The sequence below is a fragment of the Felis catus genome, chromosome E2 (assembly GCF_018350175.1).
Source record: "Felis catus isolate Fca126 chromosome E2, F.catus_Fca126_mat1.0, whole genome shotgun sequence".
Lineage (NCBI taxonomy): Eukaryota > Metazoa > Chordata > Mammalia > Carnivora > Felidae > Felis > Felis catus.
Window position 1 is genome coordinate 34,520,272 of NC_058382.1, and position 23,195 is coordinate 34,543,466.

At 57.9% G+C, this 23,195-nt stretch overlaps 1 protein-coding gene across 8 annotated transcripts in view; it reads left to right on the forward strand.

Annotated features, from left to right (window-relative positions):
- Window positions 1-23,195, forward strand: part of ADGRG1 (adhesion G protein-coupled receptor G1) — a 56,227-nt gene that overhangs the window by 4,695 nt on the left and 28,337 nt on the right. Inside the window, exon 1 of one of the 8 annotated variants that reach the window (XM_019819790.3) lies at window positions 12,166-12,292. The exons of 2 other annotated variants lie outside the window; for them this stretch is intronic. The gene's annotated coding sequence lies outside the window, so the exon portion shown is untranslated. Of the gene's footprint in view, window positions 1-12,165; window positions 12,293-19,169; window positions 19,665-21,393; window positions 21,575-23,195 lie in introns of those variants that run through there. 5 more of the 8 variants (XM_045045691.1, XM_006941543.4, XM_006941545.4 and 2 more) reach the window with 5 other exon arrangements.

Here is a 23,195-nt window from a genome sequence, read left to right on the forward strand (position 1 = left end):
ACATCCATCATATCTGGGCAAGAGAAAAGAAAGCAAGTTGCGAAACTATATATAACGTAGTAATCATATCTTTGTGAAACAATTGCATATATGAGTGACAAGTATCTAAAATAATAATAGCTCAAAAAACTGTGTACTGTCCATGTCAGCAGCACGGGGTTATTATGACCGTTCCACAGATGAGGACACTGAGGCACAGAGTGGTTAAGTTACTCGTCCAAGGTGGCCCAGCTGGTCAGTTGCAGAGCCGGAATTTGAACCCCCGCAGCCCACCTCCACAACTGGAGCATTTGATTTTATTTTGGCCTCAAAGGCCAACAATACTTCTGTTAATAACGATGACCTCTCAAAACAGCACTGGAGAGGCTGAGTCACTTTTTAATAAATACTTACAATAAATAGACTCTAAAAAACATGAACTGGTAAAAAGAAAACCTTATCAAAAGGCCCAGTTTCCTGCAGACGCCCTCCTCAGACAGTTTTAGTTCATGTGGCCGTTACCTCCAGAGCAATAAATAACATGCGTATACAGCTATTTCTTGATTTATTAACCTTGGGCATTATCTATTGACTTCTGCAAGCCCTGGAAAAAAGAATCAGCTTATCTTTTTTTCTCTCTTTTCCTGTTATGCTGCTGTTTGCGTTGGACCCTGGGGTGAGCCGTTCATCCCGCTGTTGCTAAGTCGAGGTCTATTGAAGCTCACAGTCAAACAAGGACTTACTTGTCCAAGGTCACTTCAAGGTGGTGATGGAGGGATACCAGACCCCTGGCCTGTGTATCTCCAGGGACTGGATGCTTCTGGGACGCCCTGTGGCCGGCTCACCCCATGGGGGACAGCGGTGCACTCCCTGCCTTCTCACTCTGCCAAGGTTCGGCAAGGCTGGAGCTGGGTGGCCCTGGCTGAGTGCCCCCCCGGTGTCCTCTGCTCAGAGGCGGCAGCGGGTGTGTTTGCCGAGCAGCAGGTGCGGCCTCCTGGTGTTTGACCAGCCAAGGCTTCCATTCTCCACTGTGCAGGGGCCCAGATCCCTGCCCCCTGTGTACCTGATACCTCCAGAGGAAAGGCTGAACCAGTGACAGGCTGGTGAAGGGTTGGGCACCTAATACCCAAGACCCTTGGAAAGAAAGCACCACACTCCCATTCCTGGACTCTGGAGTCACCCGGTTGGAGAGGCTTGTGAAAAAAACATGACCAGTGCTGGGCATCATCCCAAACCAGTTAAATCAGGAACTGTGGTGGGAGGCCTTGGGTCTAGAATGGAGAGGGGCCCAGAGAAGGCTGAGATGTACCGAGGTCATGGAGCAACCATGGGATGCGTACGTAGCAGTCCAGGTCAAAGGCCTCTTTAGCCTGGAGAGAAGCAGGCTGAGTGGGGGCAGTGAGGAAATTTAGGGCTGGGGCAGCTTTGTGGCTGTGGGGACGGAGGGGGAGGTGGCCGCTCAGCTGAAGGGACAGCAGATGAAAGAGGCAGTAGAGCAGTGGTGGGGTCTCTGTGCTGTGGGGATCGCCTTCCTAGCAGGGCCGGGCAGGACAGAGACGGGAGGGGTGAGGGGGGCAGGCACAGCTGCAAAGGGGCCACGTGGACCGTGCTCCAGCTGAGCCGGGCCACAGGCTGCTTCATCCTCAGCAAGAGCCGTGTGTGGGTGTGGGTGTGGGTGGTAAGTGCTGGGTGGTGGGTGCTGGGGGCAGTGCCCGTTTGGGGGATGCAGGCACAGGTGGGCTTCTACACGGCAGGGGGGAAGAGTCGGGGCAGGGCTCTGAGGCAGGGCGTGGAGGAGGCAGTGGGGGTGTCCGGGGTGCAGGTGGGGAGATGGGAAAATGTGGCAACACAGCCCCGAAGCCCAGTGCCGCCCCTCCCCCTGAACCAGAGCCCGAGCGGGCCTGGCACCCGCAGTCCCGTCCTCGGGAGGCCCTGTGGACCCTGCCTTCTGATTCACGGCAGATGGGGCATCACGTGAGCACATCATCAGGGACGCAGGCGCCCAGGGACCAGGCAGATGGCGAGTGGGAAGTGGGGCAGGGCTGGCACAGAGGGGTCCCTCGAACAGCGGGGAGGGGCTGGCTGGGCCTCCGCCTCTCCAGGCTTACCCTCCGCCGGTCGGCATGCCTCACCAGGAGTTCCTCGAGGCCCTTGCGGAGCCCTGCAGATTCTGGGGTCAGGCCCGGGCTGCTGGGGAGCAGGGCTGAGGGTGTGGCAGGAGTTTGGGACACCAGTATGTGACCCCTGCCGGGTGCCAGCCTGCCCGGGCACAGGTGGGCTGAGGCACCTGCCCGGGTCCCTTAACCTCCCAACTCTCCCTGGATCCCAGTGGTTTGGCCAGGGCGGGAACATCCTGGCCCTTCCCGGCCTCAGACCCCGCTGGGCCCTGGGCTCCGCGCTTTGCACACCCTTCATTCCTGTGAGGCACGTGCCCCTGGTGCACCTGCTTGAGAGGCAAGGACACTGAGGCACAGGAGGCTTACCCATGAGTAAGTGCTGGTCTTTGGGGCTGTAGAGTGCGAGATCTCGTCCACTGTGCTCTCCTGGCCCCTCAGTCAGGAGGGGGCTCCTTGACCAGACCGGGCTCCGCGCTGGGTGCCAGAGGGCACGTGCCCCTGTCTCAAACCCATCCCTGCCACTGCTGAGCCCACGGTCCACTAGGGTGTCAGGACCCACAGAGACAGCAAGGCCGATTTACCTGGGGAGAATCCTGGCTTCGTTCCCCTCTGGTTGTGTGAACTGGGGTGTCTGCCCCGGTTTCCTTACCTGGAAAAAGCGGATAGCCGTAGTGTGTATGTTGGGGGGCAGTTGTGAACATTAAGGAGTTCATGCAGTAAAGCGTCTAGCATAGCGCCTGGCCCGTATAAACGTTCGTCTTTGTCATATGATCTCCACGGCGGGCAGATGGGTGCTCTTGGTTCTGTGGCCACACTAAGCAGCAAGGGAAACTAGGGGATGATATTCTGAGGAGCTATGGGTCCCTCCTCTAGAAGGCACAGTGGCTCTTGGCAAATACTCAAACCATCTGACTTGAAATCTAGGGGTTGTTAGCTGGAGGCCCATGGATCGTGTCTGTCCCTAAATGGGTCTTGATGGATTCTCAAAGGGCTTTAAATCCATTTGAATGAATTCCCAACTTTTAACCATGTAGATGTCACCAAAAGAAAAAAAAAATCAGATTTCTGGCTTCTCTTGAAAACTGAAGAGTCAGGCTCTCTGGCACCCAAAGCCCTTCAAGTGATGGTTTCTTCCAGTCGAGCGTCATTTGAGAACATGGGCCCATATTCTCCCTGCCCCACTTCTTACCTGCTCTCACTGCTTGGCTTGGCTGGCCCCTGAGGGCACTACATTTGTAACTCTTAGCCCAGCGCAGCCATCAGCTTCTGCGAACCAGGAAGCTGAGGCTGGCCGAACAGATCAGAGTCACCCAGTGAGCCTGGCCGGGGTTGGGACCCTAGCTCCCAGCCTGCAAACTCAGCTTCAGGGTGCTTTTTGCCACGTCGGTCTGCTGAGGCTTAGCCAAGTGCCCCTGTGCTCGGTGGGGAGGATGGCTCCGTGCTTAAACAAGTAGCTGCTAGAACATGGCAGGCCTGGGTTCAAATGTTGGTTCTGTCACTCTTCAGGGCAAGTAACCTGTGCTCTCTCAGCCCTTTATTTTGTTGTTTTAACTATGCAATGGGGTAAGAACAGTCTGCCTGACAGAGTCGTGGAGAGTTAGAGGGAGCTGCAGGGTCATTGGCATCTGACAGCGAGCACCTCCTTAAATTTTCTACCTTAGGTGCCTCCCTCACCCCACCACACACAGGACATACTTATCCTCGGGACAGAGCTCAGAGACAAGTGGAAAAGCCAACTGAGAGGGTGCAGCTGCCCCCGTCTGTGTAAAAAGACGGGCTCCCCCCGCTTCCCCGCTTCCGGGGCTGGGACAGCCCCAAGTTGGAGGGGAGTTCCACGGTGCTAGCTGTGGCCGTGTCCGTGCTGGGCTGCCCTGTAAACACAGACGCCCTCTCTGTGTCAGGAGCTTCTACCGCATCCCTGCTATTTCCTCAAGTGGAGCTGTCTTCTCAGGCTTAGTTCTGACACGGACTGGATAAGTTCAGAGACGCACCAATCACAGTGCCTGTCAGCTGTCCTAAAGGTAACCCCTCCAGGAGTGGCGGCTCTGGGGCCGGCCGCAGCGTCCCAGGAGCAGGCCCCACTACCCCCTCCACCACAGTCCAACATTGGGTTTCAGGCTCTGTTTACATACACATGCACATAGATACCAAGGTGTTCATTCTGTTCTGTTTTTGTTGTACAAACTACGTTAGAACAGCCATCATGGAAATAATTCGAAAATGGGAAGAGCCCCCCACCATCCTAGCCGCTGGCTTCGCCTCCCGGCGGCGTCGCTGAAGCACTTGCCGTGGGTCACACACCGCGCTTTCCGTGGCTGCTCTCACTGAACCTGCACGACCGGCCAGGGAAGTAGGGACGGGCTGCGGATAGGGGAAACTGAGGCACGGAGCTGTCAGGTCATCTCCTCAAGTCACACAGCTAGCATGTGATAAAGGTAAGATCTGAGCCTGCTCCGGTGTCCTGCATTCGCCCCACCCCTCTCCTTCCCCTACACCCCTGCCACCTTTAGGCTGGACATAACGTCGACCCCACCGTTCACTCCATACCGGAGCATTTCTGAGTAGCCCCTGGTGCCAGCCCTGCCTCAGAGCAGAGACATAAAACTCCTGAGACGGGGAGAGACATCCCCTTCGTTTTCTGCTGATTTTCACTGAACTTAGCGGTAAGAGCTATTTTGGTCACGGCCATATGACTGTGAGGCGAGAGTGGCCAGCTATCTCGGTTTGCCTCGGTTTCCTGGGATGCAGAGCTTTTAATGCTAAAGCAGGGACAGTCCATCTGTTGCCCCGGGCAAATGGAGACAGTCGGTCACCCTAGGGGCACAGAGCACAATGTGCTTTCCGAGTCATTGCCTGGTGTTGGACCCCTGCACTCTTTCCCTTCTTGGCTGGTCAGGCTGGGCAGCCTCGTGACCACGGCTCGTCACTGAGCGTTCTTCCCTCAGGAACCCCTCCCCGGGTGGGAGAAGATGGGCTTTGGGTGTGGAGGTGTGCGTGAGTCAACCCCACTCTCCTGACCGGTCCCTCATCTGAGTCTGCAGAGGGGGTCAGCCAGGAAATTGGGACAGGGCTGAGGGCAGTGGCGAGGGCCTGTGGTGTGTTGGAGCCTGCTCGTACGGGCTCGTAGGAGTTGATCGTCAAACACAGCCACTATTAAGAATTAAATCACACATGGGGCCCCCGGGTGGCTCAGTCCATTAAGCGTCTGACTTCAGCTCAGGTCATGATCTCACAGTTCATGAGTTTGAAGCCCGCGTCGGGCTCTGTGCTGACAGCTCAGAACCTGGAGCCTGCTTCGGATTCTGTGTCTCCCTCTCTGTCTCTGCCCCGCCCCCCCCCCTCAAAAATAAACATTAAGAAAATTTAAAAAATATATTTTAATATATATTAATGTACATGTGTATTACTTTCTAATTATTATGCCCCATTTTGCTACATCCGTTGTTAAGGGTTGAGTTGTGTCCCTCCCTGCAATTCATATGGCAGAGTCCTACCTCTCAGTGCCTCAGGATGTGACCTTACCTGGAGATGGGGTCTTTACAGTGGTGATCGGGTTATTAGGAGGTGTGTAGGGTGGGCCCTAGTTCCGTATGACCGGTGTCTTATAAAAGGGGACATTTGGATATAGACACATCGGGAGAATGCTGCCTGAAGGTGAAGGCAGAGATCAGGGGGATGCTTCTTCAAAGCCGAAAACGCCAAAGGTGGCCAGTGAACCACTAGAGGTGAGGGGAGAGCATGCAACAGGTTCCCCCTCACAGCCTGCAGGAGGAACCAATCCTACGGGGACCTTGATCTTGGACTTCTAGCCTCCAGAACTCTGAGACGTTACATCTCTGTTGTTTAAGTCGCCCAGTCTGTGCTGCTGTGTCACAGCGGCCCCAGCACACTGATCGTGTTTCTGAGGTTACTGACGCCTATGGTTCTGGTATGGCAGAAATACCGTAGGATGCTGAGCTGTGGCCCCAAGTCCACGGTCAATGCTTGTATCCTGACACTGGCCACGTGGAGTACTTACACCACAGAAACCTGCAAACGCTACAGATCAGGCTCTGAGTTGCCTTTTTGTTGGCTGTCTAGCTAGACGTAAGGCGGGGGGCGGAGGAAATGTAAATCAGGCACGTTCGTTCCAGTGTCGTGTCTGTGGTCACTACATCATGAATAGCACAAAAGACTGAAAACAGTTCTCCCCTTCAGCAGTGTGTCAAAAGCCATGATCAGAATCCGCAAGGATTCCAGTATTTGAAGACTATTGTCCAGTTCTGCAAAAAACACCACTCATGACCTTGATGGACAAGTGGGGTTCTGACATGTCTTTGTCATTTCACTTTTGTCTTGGCGGTGTAAAGGAAAACGTCAGTGTTGGCGTGCAAACAATACTCAGAGAGCCAGTTGTTACATTTTAGCAGCTCAGCACCGGTGGGGGCTGGAAGACCAGCTCTGGGCCCAAGGCTGCAGAGGGCTAATGGGTAGATGGACAGACAGACTGCTTGATGGACGGATGGCTGCTTGCCTTCTAGCTCTGTGGTTGGACTAGGGTCAGTGTCTCCCGCACGGAGGGCGTGGGAGGCCACTGCCCTAGGGTACTTCTGCGGGGTTCCTGCTTAGTGCCTGGTACCTCTCTCTCTTAGCTTCCTGTGGTAATGTTAGCAGCTGAACTCTTGAGCAGGGCTGGCCTGGGATGCACGCTGGCCTGGGATGCAGGCTGACCCGGAAGCACCGGGTCCCGTCTTGACCCAGCCTTGACCTAATCAGGGCAGAGTCTAGTCCTTCAGCTACTCTCCCTTGAAATGTGTATTGATCCCTTTACTCCTGTTTAAACCCGCCCATGGCGTCCCCCTTCTTGGGGACGAAGATTGCACCTCCATCCCTGTCTTCACGGTCCTGCTCTTTGGCCCCCTCTCTCCTGCCCCCCTGCTGCACCCACACTTAGCAGCTGCCTCTTTCCCCAACTCTCTGAGCTCATTCCCCTCTCCATGCCTTTGCATATGCTGTTCCTTATGCCCCAGGCCCACTCTGTGTCCCAGGCCCCAATCTTTCCAAGGCTGGCTTCTCTTTATCCATCAGGACCTTGTTACAAATGCCACCCCCTCCAAGAAGACTTCCATGATTACCTGGCTAAAGCAGGTTCCCTGTTGCATGCCAGCTTTGTCCTTTTGGTTTTTGGTTTGGTTCCTTTGTTGTCCTTGCATTATATGTCATTATGTGTCTTCAGACATCTTGAATTACTTGCTTAATTAATGACTTCATTGATTTTTTTTTTAATCCCTCATTCCATCACACTGTAATATAAGCTCTATGAAGGCAGAGGTGGTTTCCATCTCCTGTCCACAAAACCAGCATGAGGCCTGGCACTTAATGAGACCTTGGAAAAAGTTTGCCGAGTGAATGAATCAAATACATTTACTGAGGGGCTGGATGACACAGATACGTCACACTCCAACAGAGATGTGGGTTCAAACCCTGGCTCTGGCACTCATTAGTGATGTGCTCTAGGATGCGTTACTAAAGCCCTATGGGCCTCAGTCTCTGTTCTGTAATAACAGTACCTCCTTCATAAGATGGCGATGGGGATCCAATGAGTGAATCCATTCAGTTTTAGGAAAGAGCCTGGCATGCACGGGGGCGCTCAAGAGAGTTGGGTGTTAGTGTTCTTGCAGGTAAAGTGCAAGACTTCCAAGGTTCAGAGACTCAGAGGCTGACTTCCTGTAGGAAAGGCTGGGATAACTCCAAGAGGGCTTCCTGGAAGAGAGGACATTTGAAATGGGCCATACAAGGGGGTAAGTGAAATTTCTCTAGGCAGAGATGGGGGTGGGAGGTCTGGAGAGAGGAGGGACACCAGGTCTCAGGGAGAGACCCATGGGCAAGTCAGTCCTACCCTGGGGCTGGATGAGATGCTCTTGATGCTTCTCACAGAGATAGACCCAGCACGAGCTGCCCTGTTCTCAGCCCGCAGCCTCCCTGCCCCCACGGCCTTGACATTTCCTTTGTACCCATTTCCTGTGTTTGGTTTGTACACAATGAAGGCTGACTCTGAGGAGACATGGGGAGGCCTGTCTGAAAATGCCCCAGGAGGAGGTGACTCATTTGCCCCACTACCAACCCTGGTAGAACCGAGTCAGTTTGACACGGGGCAGACCTGCACGAGGATGGCTCACGAGGATGGCTCCCACATGTCACGGAAGCCAAGGATGTGGCCTGAGGCCATTGCGCTCTTTGGGTTGCTCTCAGTCCCCTCACCTGTGAAGTGGGGGCGGACACTCCCCTGAGTTGCTGGGACAGTGAAATGAGTCTTGGCTGGCATAGTACATTTCAGATGGTTTCTGCCCTGGCTCCTCATGTCATTCATTTGAAAACACTGCAGGATGGGTCCCTTTATTCTTCCCATTTCACAGATGGGGAACACTGAGGCTCAGAGGAGGGCCCTGACCTGCTCTGCAGCATACGGCCGGTGGGTAGCAGCCCCAGAGCTGATCTCCAGAACGGGGTGCAGATGGGCGATCAGGTAGAGGCACCTAGAAGGTGGGAGTGACTAAAATGACGCAGGTGGTGGAGAACGAACTCATCAGAGGGCAGCAGGAGAATGCCCTTGGCTATCTCTCCACTTCCTTTCTCAAGAGCGGGAGCCCACCCAGCGCAGTGAGGCTGGCGGGGCTAAAGAGCTGTGGGCCTGTACCCTCACATCCGGCTCTGGAGATCACCTTCTTTCGGATGTGGCCAACATGGAGGTAAGTGTTGCTCTCATTCTAATGGGAGGAGCAGAGGCCAACTCCACTCAACAGAGGGGCCACAGCAAGGACCAGAAGGGGCTTTAAAAAGGTCCGGAGCTTAGGGGCACCTGGGTGTCTCAGTCGGTTAAGTGTCAGCCTCTTGATCTCGGCTCAGGTCATGATCTCACGGTCCCTGAGCTCGAGCCCTGTGTGGGGGTTCTGCACTGACAGTGCAGAGCCTGCTTGGGATTCTCTCTCACTCTCTCTGTTCCTCCCCTGCTCTCTCTCAAAAGAAAAAAAAAAGTCTGGAATTTAAATCTGCGTGCTAGCCGCCATTGGAAGCACTTTAACATTTTCCCATTTACTCCTCTCAACAACTTCGTGGACAGATACTCTGTCTGTTATCCCATTTTGCAGACAAGCAAAGCAAGGCTAAGGGAGGTAACGTGACTGGCAAGTGAAGCTGGCCCCAGCACCCGGGGAGCCCGCTCAGAGCCCCTCACCCAGTCGCCGCTATGTTGCCTGCCCTGTGGGCCTTGTGTGTCCCAAAACATAAGGTGCTGGCACCTGGTCGTTATCAGTTGAGTGAGCAAACACATGAAGTAGTAAAAATGGCCCATGTGAATTAACCTGTGAGTAGAAAGTGAGTTTAGAGACCATGTAGTCTTCCCCAGGAATGTGGCGGGTGTCTTCTCTGTGACACCCCAGCTGAGCACCTCGTTGGTTCCCCCCAGAGATGGAGAGCTCACTTCCTGATTTTGTGGGCAGCATTAGCTCTCACAGGGAGTGTGGAGGCTAAGCCTATGGTCCTCCTAGAGCATGAGATGTCAGAGCTGGGGAGCCCTTCATGCCCCTCCACACTTCCCACATGCCCAGATAAAGAAGGAGTCCATACTGCCTGAGGCTCCCCACTGAGCAGGGCTGGGGCGGGGGAGCAAAGGGAGGCTGGGCTTACCCAGGGACAGATGAAGGGTCCCAGTCCTGGATCGGACCTCCCGGGTATGACCTCACATGTGTTACTTAACACTTCCCAGCCCCTACCCCTCACCTTTACTTGTAAAACCTGCAGTAAAAAGTGGGTCCTATCTCATAGGGTGGAGTGAGGAGGAGTCCTGGATGGGGGTGGGGCAGTCCTTGAGACCAAGCCTCCAGCCCCACACATACTCCTCAGATACCTCCTCTGGCAGGGCACGTTGCTGACCCCATCCCTTTTCCTCCAGAAGGCAAGCAGGGCAAAGGCATGTGTTCTCATTTAATAGATGACCTAAGGCACAGAGAGGTTAAGCAACTACCCAGTGCGCCAGCAAATGAGGGTGGAACCCAAGGCTCCAGTCCCAGCCCCATCTGTCTTGGTCGGGCTTGGCAATTGCATCATTGTCAGGGGGCCTGAGGGCAGAGTAGGGTGCGGGTATGGAGCTTGGGTGTCGGGAGTAGGGGAGTCACCAACGGGTATACAAGGAGTCACTGGGACTCCCCTGGTGTCCTTATCAGGGTGGGTGGCATCTCTGGGGCTGTGGGTACAGCGTTCAGGGCCCTGGGGAAATCCTGGGGCTTTGAGAGTCAGGCCATCTTCCTGCAGGCCTGTTTGTCTCTCTAGTGTCCCCTCATCTGTGCTCAGCCCATGGGGGTGGCGGGGGCCCGCAACTTCCTGCTGAGCAAAGCAGGCATGCGTGTGTGCCCATGGGCAGAGCAGAGGCGGTATAGCAGCTGGAAATTTGCCCAGGGAAGAGAGGTGAGGGGGTGATCTGAGGAACTCCAGTGGGTCTGAGCTGTGGCCAATAGGGCCTAACCCTTGGGATTGGAGTTCTCTAACACTTGTCCAGACCTGGCTCCATCCCATTCCCTTTCTGTCCATCTGTCTATCTGGCTTTCTTTCACCTCCCTCCTCTCATGTCTACCTTGCTTCTTTCATTCAGCTCTGCCCACCTCCTCCTTGTTCCTTAGGTACAGCAAGTGCCCACCCACCACCGGACCTTTGCATGTGCTATCCCTGCCACCTGGAATGCTCTCACTCCAGACATTGTGCAGTCGGCCTCCCTTGCCATGTTCAGCCCGTGCTCAGAGAGAGGTGAAACCAAGCCTTCTCTTCCATCTCTTTCCCCTCCACTTGCTTTACTTTGCTCCATAGTTCTTACCACTGGATATATTTCACATTTATTTGCTTATTAATTACTTCTTTATCTCCCCCTCCAGCTCTAAGAGGGCAGAGATTTTTGCATTTTGTTCACTGATGTATCCCCAGAGCCCAGAACAGTGCCCAGCATGCAACAGGTCCTCAATAAGCACTGGCTAAATGCATGGCTGAGTCCATCCACCTGTCTGCTTTCCCACCTGCTCATCAGCCATTCCGTCTTCCCACACTTCCTCTGTCATCCACCAGTCACTCAGAATTTCTCTGCATCTGGGCCTGTGCTGGGGCTCGGGTTTGGTGACCTGGCAGGGCACACAGATAGAGAGGAGGGGAGAGGCGAGGGAAGTTTCCCAGGGCACAGGGCAGTCCACAGCGGCACAGCATACAGGCTTTGTTGAGTGAGTTGATGCCTTGGTGGCTTCCTGGAAGAGGTGATGGCTCAGGTCTCGATACTAAGGATACCGGAGGTGGGGGCTGGAATCAGAAGTCACCTGGGGAAAGGGGTTCCTGGCTGTAAGAACTTTGAAAAGACCTCCGTGCCCGGAGAACTGGAGGTCTGAGGTGAGGCCAAAGGGTGGGGCTGGGGCTGGGGCTGGCCAGGCAGGCCTAGGGGCCAGTGGTCCAGGAGGAGGCTGGGAGGGGTGTTCCCAGGGCCCCCATGGGAGCCTCTTAGGTGGGGCAGAGCCTGCCTGGACCACTTGCCTCTGTACCCCCGTGGGTACCTGGAGCAGCTGCCCCCCACTCCTTAGGAAGAAGCTCCCATCCCTGCCCCCACCTTTTGTCTGACTCAGTTCCTGCTTTGTGTCCTGCAGGAGGCTGGATGTTCTGAGAGTAGAGACTGTGTACCCCATTCCCCATCCTCCCACCGCACCCCCTCACCTCCAGCCTCCAGCCAGCTTCGGTCTGCTGACTTGTTTTTATTATAGGCAGGTGAGCCTGGGCCCAGGCTTCAGGTGGAGCCTGAGCTCAGGAAGGAGGCAGGAGGGAACTCACAGAGGTGGTAATTACATATGATGGGGCAGTATCCCCCAGAGGTGACTCCCCCAGGCTCGTCCGGGGGCCATGGGTGGGCCAGCAGCCCACGCGTTCAGTAGAAGGGCCGAAAACCCACGGAAGGCTGAGGCCAGGGGCGAGGGCGCTCAGCACCCAGTGGGGCCAGGTCAGCGCCTGCCGGGAAATCCAGGAATGACAGAGGGAGGTGGCAGCCAACCGGAAATGGCAAGAAGGCAGGCGGGGCCTTACCTGGGACAGCTTGCCCAGACAGGCTCCCGCTGGGTGCCCGTGAGCCCTAGGAGAAGGTGGAAGGGGAGGAGGCAGAGTCCGGCCATTGACGCCTGGCGTGCCCAGACTCAGAGGTAAGAAACTGCTGTTGGCTGTTTATGGTGGAGGACGGGACAGGAAAATTCAGCAGAGTTTGACTCCCAGCCTGGCCTGCTTGACCTCGGCAGGCTCTCAGGTCTAGTTCAATGCCCTGAGGACATGTGGGAGGCCTGGCCCTTGGTCTGCGCAGGGTCCTGGGTTGATTCGGAGGCCCTGGCTGTCCTGAGGTCAACCTCTGCCGGGCAGGCGTGGCGGTCTTTTTGGCACAGGGAAGCTGGCGGGGCGACTACATAAGGTTGAGGTCCAAGGTGAGGCTGGAGCCCTAATGCTTATGTGGGGAGGCAGGAGGCTGCACCCAGGGCCTCTGCCTGCTTCCAGCCACCCACAGCCTCTTTCCTCCTGGGATCCCAGGGGAAACCGGTTTGGGAGCAGGCTGGCCCAGGTTATGTGACTTTTGACAAGGAAGAGAAAGGCAGCCTCGCCCTGGTCAGCTGAGTGGAGGGGACCAGGCCCATGCCCAGGATTCTTTGCCTCTCTCCGGACCCCTCAGGCCTCTGCGATGAGACCCCTATATGGTGGCTGAGGATACACGGGGACAGGAGAGCTTCCGTGGAGGCAAGGGCCCGGCCCCGCTGTGCCTCCTGGGCTCTAGGGCCAGGCTTTCCTTCTCTGGGTGGTTTCTGCACCCAGAGGGGGGCTGGGCAAGGGGGCTGGGCAAGGGCCACAGTCTGAAAACAGAGTGGAGCAGGTTCCCCCCCACCCCGTGCCCCCACCCCGCAGCCTTCCCGGTCTCCCAGCCCCACACATCAGCCAGACAAGAAGCCGGTGGCTGCAGATGGGAGGAGCCTGGCTCCTGGCCAGCTCTGCTCCTACCCACTCGGCTCCCTTGCGGTGTGTGGGCGGCAAAATGGGCCCCCCACGATCCCTCTGTTAATTAGCCAGCCCTCACTAGTGAGTGGCTGTCATTTGTGCTCCATTATGCCTCCTGAGCCAGCTGCGCCCCCGCACTTAGGGGGGACCCCGGCAGCTGCCTGGCTGCTGGGAAGGACCCGGGAGGCACTGCGGGGCGCTCTGTGGGCTGTCCACAAAACATGTCCAACCCCGGCTCCTTGTTTTACTGAAAGAGAAGCCGTGCAAGCCGGATTCCCGGGTGAGGAAACTGCGGCCCCCTCCTGTGGACTCTCCAGGTGGGCCTCCTGCAGCCAGCACCGTTGCACAGCCCCGTGCAAAGGCGAGATCCCCTGCCCTGGGGACCCTATGGCAGTCAAGTGAGATGGCACGTAGTCATCGTCAAGACAAAGCAAATGTCGCCTCTTTGTACACTGCCGTGCCACCTGCTGGGTACTCGCCAGACCTCTCCGGGCCTCATTTGCCTCCCTTGGCCCGGGAGCTACAACGCCTCACTGCTGGACCAGAGGCCTCTGGCTTAAGTCTTGGGTGTCCAAGCAGCTGCCGCCCAAACCTCACAGGCCAGGGCCCAGGGGGTTGCTGACAGAAGGGGCACAGCCGTGGAGACATCAGCTGGTGGCCTGTCCCAGCCTTCCCGTCTGAACAGGGAGGAGGAGGAGTTAGAAGTCTCCTCCGGGTACTACCCCTCACCCCATTGAGGGAAGTTGCCTTTAAAAGAGAGCCTGGGGTAGTGACAACACCTGTTATTGCTGTGAGAAGGCCTGGTGTCCCCATTTTACACCTGGGGACACTGAGGCACAGAAAGCTCAGAGGGGAACAATTTGGTGTTGGGTTTCGTGCTGTGCTATTTGAAGGACTCTGGGACCGTGCTGGGAGGCGTCTAGGTGGAGCGAGGGGCAGTTTGGAGCCTCCCAGTCGCTGGGTCTCCCCCAGGCCTGAGCAGGGCACCCGAGGTTCCAAGGGGAAGAGCGGTCCGTCCCAGCTGTCACTCTGAGGAGGGGCTGTACTGCTGGCTCCGGAGGCCAAGTGGGAAGGCGCCACCCAGCCCACCTAGCTCCAATCTCCGGAGCTACAAAGGGGTGGGGGGCTGATGTTTGCAGATGGCTAGGGCCTCCCTTGAGGAATCCAGGCCTCTACATGCCTGTCCCTGCACCTGTTTCCCATGGCAAGCGTGGTCTGGGCTGGCCGGGCATGGAAGTGGGGTGGGGAGAGAGCTTGGGGTCCATCTTTGGTGGGCCCATCCTTGCCCTGGGCTCAGGGGCTTCTGAAGGCTGAGAGGCGGGAGTGTGGCCAGAATGACCTTCCAGGCCTGTTCTGGCTGGATCCAGCCCTCTTGCCAAGTGCGACTGGAGGCTGGGCTGAGGTCAGACATTCCGTCATGCCTGGAAAGAGGGGGTGGCAGCTCTGTCTACCTTCTGTCTCAGGCCGCTGGGCACCTAGGTGTGCCTGCCTCCTGGCGAGGGCAGCAGGGGTGGTCCCTGGATGCCCAGCCAGCCTGCACTCTGTAAGCATTTGCCTTCTGTAGCGGTCCCCTCCCGGCAGGACAGGAACAGGGTGACCGTGGGGGTGGGGGGCTGTCTGCCTGCCTGCCTGTCTGTGCTGGGCCCAAGGCCACTTCTTGATCGCATGAGGTCAAGATGCTACTGGAACCAGGAAGGAGCGACTGGAGGAGTTTCAGGCCTTGAAGTTAGATCCTGGCTCAAATCCTGTGTGACCTTGGGCTGGCTCCCTTTCCCCTCTGAGCCTCAGCCTCCTCCTCCAGCACATGGGGCAAGGCCTCCTTGTTAGAGTTGTGGAAGGAAAACGCAAGTCACTTGCCTGGCACACCGTGCTCAGTAGGGGTGCATGGGTTCTGCGTCTCAAGCCTTCTGGGGGACGGGGTGGGAAAAGAGCAGTGCTGGGGACAGGTGTAGACTCAGGAGCCCTGCTGGCAATCGGGGAGTGTCTTTTCCCTGACCACAAGCTCCAGGGCTTTTGAAATCTGATGCAGGTAAATGTGGGCAGGTGCCTCAGCTCCACCCCCAAGGGAGCCGGCTGGGTTGAGTCTGTTCTTGGAGCTCCAAATAAGGTCTCAGAAAAACAGGCGTGGAACCTGGGCAGTCTCTACCCTCCTGTGTGCCTGGTCTTGCCTTCCCTCTGGAAGCTGGCACCGACCTCTTACATCCCAAGCCTGGGCTTGAATCTCTATTAGATTTGTCACATTTTGATGGCCTACAGTGCCCCTTGCTCTCCCCAAGTCTTGGATATGTCGGACTCCCTGTTCCTCCTCCAGCCAGGGGATGAGCACGGGTGGGGGAGGCAGGCCTAAGGCACAGGGCACACAGCTCCCTTTGTGAGGGCGGCTGAGTCACATGGGCAATGCCATCCCTGCCGGGCCCTGGGGCGGGTGTGACGGGAGATGGTGTTATCATGGGGCTACAGCTGCCCCCGCGCCTGTGGCCAGGAGGCTTTCCCACGGGAATGAACAGGGAGGTGTCTGGGAGTACTGGCCACAAAGCACATGGTCTGAATCCCAGGACCCCAGGTTCAAGTCTTGGCTCTGCTGCTGATGTTCTGTGAGGCTTCGGGAAGGTTCTCTTTTTGAGCCTCAGTTTCCATCTCTGTTAAATGGGAACAATCACCACTGTTTTGTAGAGGAGATGCTGGACGTGAGCGGACTTCACAAACTGTGGAGGGCCAGGCCTTTGGCATTTGTGTTGACCTTATGATAACCGCAACGACATTGGCCATTATTTATCGAGCACCTACTACGGCCAGGCGTGGTGCTCAATGCTTGATGAGGCCACTCAGCTTGCAAAGGGAGAAGCCTGGGCTGCAAGTGCTCTTGTCCAATAAAAACCCACTGCCATGCAGGTGACGGTTGCCCGTGACCCTTCCCACAGGTGGGCACAGCTCTTCACCGTCTTTAAGCCTCACTCACATGGCCCTGGCTGGGGGCTGAGAGATGGAGAAGGATAGAGCCTCTCCTCCCGGCTCTGTCACAGTGGGCTCCGTGGAGCTCGGTCGGCTTATCCCTGTCCTGGGGGCCATACGTGGTCGCAGCCCTGTGTCTGTTTCATGTTCAGCCTGCTCTGGACAGTCAAGCCCTTGCAAACACATCGGGGGTGCTCAGTCGTGCCTGGGCTGTGTTGCTTTATGCATGTGGCCTTGTTAATTATTATCAGCATTGTCTCCACTCTATAGGGGAGAAGGTGGATGGCTGGAGAGACGGTGCCTGAGTCACCCAGCTGGCGGAACCGGGAGGAGAAGCTAGTTGGCCTGAGCCCAGAGCCCGGGCTTCCAGCCTCTCCTCCATCCCTCAGAATGAAGACCCTTTTGCACCTTCACCTTCTGGCACTCCCTCCCCCTCCTCTGGCCTCTGTCACCAGTCAGTAATGCACATGACCTTCTCTGAGCTCAGGGGATCCCAGCCCTGAGCCCCTGAGCCCCAGCGATGTGTTTCCAGGGGCCTGTTGGAAGGCTCCCCCACATGTCATGGGGGCACCCCCATTCTGCCGTATCCAAGGGCAGCCTCTTCCCTGCCTGCCAGCTCTGTACCCCATCCAGCACCCGCCCAATCTTCAAGGCAGTTCCTAACATCTCTCCTCTCCCTCTGTCTTCATGTGTGTGGGGTAAGGGTCCTAGCCCTGCTTCTGGTTTCTTGGATCAGAGTGTCCCCCCAACACCTCCCTCTGCCTCCATGTCCTCCACGCCCCACCAGACCTGCCCTCTGTCCACACTGCCGGTGTAAATCCTTAGAGTCCAAACCAGGCTTTGTCCTCACGGAATGACTCTGCGTCTCTAAAATACCAGTGGCACCCAGCCCACAGGTTTGGGGGGGATGAAATGAGAATAATCCACATAGAACAGAGCATCTTACACAGTGAGCCCTATGGACACAGTACCTATTAGCAGTCCTGTTATTAGTACTAATAATAGGTACTATTGTAACTAATAATAATTTACTTGGTTGCTCATTTTTGAGGCTGGGAGCTCTGCGATACCAGTAACGAACTCCCAACATCTCCCTGATGTGAGCCAGACTCGGGGCTGGGTGGGCCTGCTGCCCATCCCTGCTCTGGAGGCTGGCACAGTGCCCAGCACGTAGTAGGTCTCTGAGAAGCCCGGTGGTGACAGGGCAGACAGAGCTTTGGCAAGCTCTCTGCTACCCTGGCCGGCCCACCACATAGGCCTTTCCTGTGTGGCCAGAGTGGCAGCTGGCTCCTGGCTTCTGAGTCCCTCGCTCAGATGTCCAGCTTAGGGTGCCCCTGCCTCATGCGGAGAGAGTGGCGCCCCCAACACTCCACTCATGTCCCGCTGGTCAGCACCCTCTGTGGTGTGTGTGTGTGTGTGTGTGTGTGTGTGTGTGTGTGTGTGTCTCGGGAGGGCCTGCTTCCCTGCCGGCGTGGCCCCCAGGGAACAGCTGAGGCTGCCCCAGCTACCGGTGGCCTGGCCCTGAAGGACAGACCTTGGAGACCCTGAGGCTTAGAGGTGGTAACTTGCTCAGGAACACTGCAGGTCAGGGACCCCACATCCTTTCCTGGATAACCCACTTTTCTTCTCTGTTGTTTCCTGCCCCCTCCCCCCTCCCCCCACCTCGTCCGGCCAAGTGTGAACTGCCCCTCCAGGCCCAGCAATGAGCAAGTGCCTACAGTGCCTGCCTGCCCTGGGCATCCGCCACAGGCCACCAGGGGGCTGATCACTTGGAGAGCAAAGCGCTGCTCACTGGAAGCTCTGACCTCAGGGCCTCCCTGCACCCCACCATGATCTTTATTGCCTTTCTCCTCCCTGCAGCAGGATCTATGCAGGCAAGTGAGGGCTGCATTTCCCCCGCAGCAGATCCCCGGCCTCCTGGACTGCCTAAAAAACTTCCATTCGTGCGATATCACGTGACTTTTTCAGGTCCCTCTTTTAGAATGCAGATCCCCGCACGAGAGAAGGGGCCTACGGTGCCCTGAGCACCTGCTGTGCCCAGGCCCCACGCCAGAGGTCTGGGGAGGCTGGATTCATGAGTGGTCGGGAGAGCCATGCGCAGCCAGACCTCCCGGGCCTGCATCCCCACTCTGCCACTTCCCAGCTCTGTGGCCTTGGGCAAGTTAATTCCCTTCTCTGAGCTGCATTTCTCAGCCTTGTGCTCTCCCTTTGTCGTCGCCACATTCACGGCAAATATTTACTGAGGGCTCATCAAGTGCCGGGCACTGGCCTGAGCAATGTGTTTTCCTCCTCGCCACTGTCCTGTGGTGCTATGGTGATGGTGTGGTGTGAGGCAAGATTCTGGAATGTAGTAAGTGGTCAGTAAATGTAATCATTATTATTACTGTTATTATTATTGCTGTCACCACTTACCCTCATTATGTTGTGAAATTCTTACAGCACCTTTGACTTGGGAGTCGTGTGGGGATGAGAGACGACAGGGAGTCCCTGCTCCACAGGGCGCAGGGCGGGCCATGAGCCATCCGAAGCTTCCTGACTCCTAGGGTGGCTATTAACCTTAGCCGTGGGAGGGAGCTGCTGACAGAGGCCAGTGGCCAGAAGGGAATGTAGGCATCAGCCCCAATCCCAGTTTCTCCCCTTGAGCTTTTGGAGCCAGCAGGAGTGATTCTTCACCCGGGCCTTAGTTTCCCCTTTGGCCCAGCAGATGTACTAACAGGGACCTTTCCGGAAGCCCCTGGGGTCTCAGAATCTAGAACGGGAGTCTTAGAATGTTGGAACCCGGGAAGCATCGAGATGAGTCCCTTTGCTGTGAGGACTGAGGCGCAAGGAAGTCTCAAGGTCAGGTGGTCAGTTGTGCGTGGCCTGGGTGGCCACATGCCAAGCCACTTGACACCCCCCCTCCCCCAGTGCCTTCCGCTCTGCCGGTCAGCGCCGGCTCCTGTCTGCTGCTAAGGAGGCTGGACTCTCCTTCAGGAAGGGGCAGTTGTCGCCTGGGCCTGAGGCGGGGCCGGGGGGTGGGGAGTGCGGTGGGCAGCATCTGAGTGGCCTGTCACCATGGCAACCCTAGCCTCTCTGCGGGAACTTTGGGGAGAAGAGCCCTGGGGAAGCGACAGATGGAGGGCAGGGAGGCAGAGTTATCCCCAGGCGGGGCTGTCTGTCCGCGAAGCCTGGCACCTGTCTGCCAGGATCGGTGGGTGGTGAGGCTGAGGTGCCCCCTTGCCCAGCGCTGAGTCACGGGCATCCCCCAGGGTCACCGCCTGAGCTCTCTCAGCCCTGCCCCCTCTGAGAAATCCGTGACTCACGTATGGTCCCGTCATCCCAGCCAAGCTAGGGAAGAGGGAGGAGCCCGACTGGGGCAGGAGGGGGCCGTCCCCCCACAAACAGTCGCAGCCTCGCCGCCTCGCCTGCCTCCGCAGCTGCCTGCCCGCCTTGCTCTGCTGCAAGAGAGGAGCTGGGTGCCTCCCACACTCACCAGCCTGCCCACTGGGGGCAGCCTGACCCTGGCTGGGGGGCTAAGCCTCTGAAGTGGGACTTGAAAGGCGTTCCAGCTGCCTGGTCCCACACAGGACCTTCCTCCGGCACCAGGTACCAGATCAAGGGTGTGACAGCAGGAGGGAAGAGGGAGGTGTGCGGCAGAGGGTAGGGGGAGGCCTCTTGGGGGCAGCCAGCCCGGATGAACGCGGCTGTGCGGGGTCTCCGGTGTTGGGGGTAGACGGACAGGGAGGTGTCTGAGAAGGGAACGGGGCCCCACAGGATGGAATCTCTCAGAGCCGCCAGTCCTTTGTTAACTAGAGAAACTGAGGCTCAGGGTGGTATCGTCACAGGACCCAGCAAGCTGGGGTCTGCTCTCTGGGCTGTGGGACAACTCCCCATTCCTGCTCCCACTGCACAGATGGGAGAGCTAAGGCTCTCAGGTGGCTTACCCAACGTCAGGTACCAAGTCCGGGGATAAAGAACCGGGGTCCAGTCCGAGGGAGGACAGGACTCTCGTGGACAGTTTTGCTCACAGATGTCCAGGGCTGGGTCCCGGGTCCCCAAGTGAGCCAGGGGCAGTCTGGCTCTTCACCACACAGGCCACTTTCGGGAGGAGGTAGTCCCGGCCATGGGGTCTGGACGTGGGGAGTGAGAGAGGGTCCTGAGAACTAGGGGCGGATACATGGGGCAGTGGAAGCTGAGGCTGGAGCCCCCTGCCCACTAACCTCCAGACCCCGGTGCCCCCATCTGTGTGGAACTGATAGGGCTTTCTCTCCAGGTGCTACCGCAGCGCCCGCCCTGGGGGATCTGCTGGATACTGTTCTTCCCTTTTCCCCAACCAGCCTCCTTCCTGCGGTGCCGAGCTGAGGTCTCTGGTGGCCCCACAGGAGGAACTGGTGCTCATTTTACTGAGGAGGGTTGGGGGGCATATACTGAGACGGGCACCTCTCGCCGTACCCCCCAATGCCCATCCTGCCTGGAGCAGTCCCGGCCTGGCCTAGGCGGGTGGGTAAGAACAGGCTTTGCAGCTCCAGAGGGCCAAAGAAGTTATTCACCTGAACATTTATTGAGTGCCTGCTGTGTGTATGATATCCTGGGGGTGGGGGCAGTGAATGAGATAAACAAGGTGTCTTAGAACCCATGGATGGCCCAGACCCAACGCCAGGGCCCCTGCCCCCTCACTGTGGGCACCCTGAGGGCGGAGGTGCTTTCTTGGGGTTGGAGACTGAGTGGGAAGAAGCATCTCCTGGCAGTGAGAGCCGCTAGCTGCTGAGTTGGTTCCCCAGCCCAGGCCAGGGTCCTAGGGGACCTTCTCTGCCGACATCTAGAGGTTGGACTCGTTTTGAGGCCGGACCAAATCCCCCTTTGCTGTGGGGACCCTGGGGACCTGAGATACGGGTCCACCTCAGTCATAGCACCTTGCCTTGCCTCTCTCTTTGGGCCTCAGTTGTCTCAGCTGCTAAATGGGTGTGTAGGCATGATGGTAGATGCCCTGCCTCCAGTGGTCCTGGGGCTTGGCTCCGAGAGTGTCGGCTTGTGAAAGACACCACCCCAGGCCCAGCCTGTGAGGGAGACGCTGTGCCGGGAGGCCTGTGCACACTCTTGCTGCTGGCTTCAGGGCCCTGGGCCGCTGGGCAGGGGCTGGTCAGCCTGGCCGTGACACCCCATCTTGTCAGGGACACAGACAAACAAGATAGCTAGGACCTGAGGCGGAGGAGTGTCAAAATGTTGCCAAGAGGGGGAGAGAACTTTCTGGGCTGGGAGGACCCGGCTGGGCTTGGAGAGTGGTGGAGAGGGCTGGTGTGCCTCTGGGAGGGTGGGGCGCGGGGCATTTCGGGCAGAGGCAGTTGCATAGAGAAGGGCTCGGAATGATGTGAGCCTGGAAATGGGGCAGATGATGGCCCTGGAGACCTGGCACGGGTCACTTTATGGAGCCTGCAGGGCCAGGCTGGCAGGTCTCGATCTGCTCTGCAGAGGAGGGATGGCAGGATGACGTGGGCAGCACAGCAGCCAACAGCCAGGTCAGATGGGTGCTGGGTGGGGGCTGGGTGCTCTGGCTGTGACCCCAACAGGATGGGGAGGGCAGGGCTATGATGCACCGTGGCCTGGCTGCCCGAAGCCCAGGCTGTAGGGCTCAGGGCTCTTGCTTGAAAGGCAGCTTCATGGCTGTGGGGACGGAGGGGGAGGTGGCCGCTCAGCTGAAGGGACAGCGGATGAAAGAGGCAGTAGAGCAGTGGTGGGGTCTCTGTGCTGTGGGGATCGCCTTCCTAGCAGGGCCGGGCAGGACAGAGACGGGAGGGGTGAGGGGGGCAGGCACAGCTGCGAAGGGGCCACGTGGACCGTGCTCCAGCTGAGCCGGGCCACAGGCTGCTTCATCCTCAGCAAGAGCCGCGTGTGGGTGTGGGTGTGGGTGGTAAGTGCTGGGTGGTGGGTGCTGGGGGCAGTGCCCGTTTGGGGGATGCAGGCACAGGTGGGCTTCTACACGGCAGGGGGGAAGAGTCGGGGCAGGGCTCTGAGGCAGGGCGTGGAGGAGGCAGTGGGGGTGTCCGGGGTGCAGGTGGGGAGATGGGAAAACGTGGCAACACAGCCCCGAAGCCCAGTGCCGCCCCTCCCCCTGAACCAGAGCCCGAGCGGGCCTGGCACCCGCAGTCCCGTCCTCGGGAGGCCCTGTGGACCCTGCCTTCTGATTCACGGCAGATGGGGCATCACGTGAGCACATCATCAGGGACGCAGGCGCCCAGGGACCAGGCAGATGGCGAGTGGGAAGTGGGGCAGGGCTGGCACAGAGGGGTCCCTCGAACAGCGGGGAGGGGCTGGCTGGGCCTCCGCCTCTCCAGGCTTACCCTCCGCCGGTCGGCATGCCTCACCAGGAGTTCCTCGAGGCCCTTGCGGAGCCCTGCAGATTCTGGGGTCAGGCCCGGGCTGCTGGGGAGCAGGGCTGAGGGTGTGGGAGGAGTTTGGGACACCAGTATGTGACCCCTGCCGGGTGCCAGCCTGCCCGGGCACAGGTGGGCTGAGGCACCTGCCCGGGTCCCTTAACCTCCCAACTCTCCCTGGATCCCAGTGGTTTGGCCGGGGCAGGAACATCCTGGCCCTTCCCGGCCTCAGACCCCGCTGGGCCCTGGGCTCCGCGCTTTGCACACCCTTCGTTCCTGTGAGGCACGTGCCCCTGGTCGCCTGCTTGAGAGGCAAGGACACTGAGGCACAGGAGGCTTACCCATGAGTAAGTGCTGGTCTTTGGGGCTGCAGAGTGTGAGATCTCGTCCACTGTGCTCTCCTGGCCCCTCAGTCAGGAGGGGGCTCCTCGACCAGACCGGGCTGCGCGCTGGGTGCCAGAGGGCACGTGCCCCTGTCTCAAACCCATCCCTGCCACTGCCGAGCCCACGGTCCGCTAGGGTGTCAGGACCCACAGAGACAGCAAGGCTGGTTTACCTGGGGAGAATCCTGGCTTCGTTCCCCTCTGGTTGTGTGAACTGGGGTGTCTGCCCCGGTTTCCTTACGTGGAAAAAGCGGATAGCCGTAGTGTGTATGTTGGGGGGCAGTTGTGAACATTAAGGAGTTCATGCAGTAAAGCGTCTAGCATAGCGCCTGGCCTGTATAAACGTTCGTCTTTGTCATATGATCTCCACGGCGGGCAGATGG